Here is a 383-nt window from a genome sequence, read left to right on the forward strand (position 1 = left end):
CCCAGAGAACAATTTGACGTCTTAAAGACGTCATAAAGACGTCCTAAAATTCATGAGACATTTTTTGGAAGTATCAGAATGGCGTCTATATGACGTCTTAAAGATGTCTTATGCGTCGATTTATGACGTCTTAAAGATATTATCTTTAAGACGTCTTATGGACATTGATTTAGGATCAATTTCAGTTATGTTAACGTAAATGAAATTGATCCCAAATCAATGTCCATAAGACGTCTTAAGGATAATGTCTGAAAGACGTCTTTCAGACATTATTTTTAGATCAATTTCAGACTTATGCATTAATCGTCGGTAATGTAGAAATCATTAATTATTTAATTATTAATTTTTATTTAATTTTTAAATATATTTTTACACAAAATAAA

The sequence above is a fragment of the Cyphomyrmex costatus genome, unplaced genomic scaffold (genome assembly GCF_001594065.2).
Source record: "Cyphomyrmex costatus isolate MS0001 unplaced genomic scaffold, Ccosl1.0 scaffold100, whole genome shotgun sequence".
Lineage (NCBI taxonomy): Eukaryota > Metazoa > Arthropoda > Insecta > Hymenoptera > Formicidae > Cyphomyrmex > Cyphomyrmex costatus.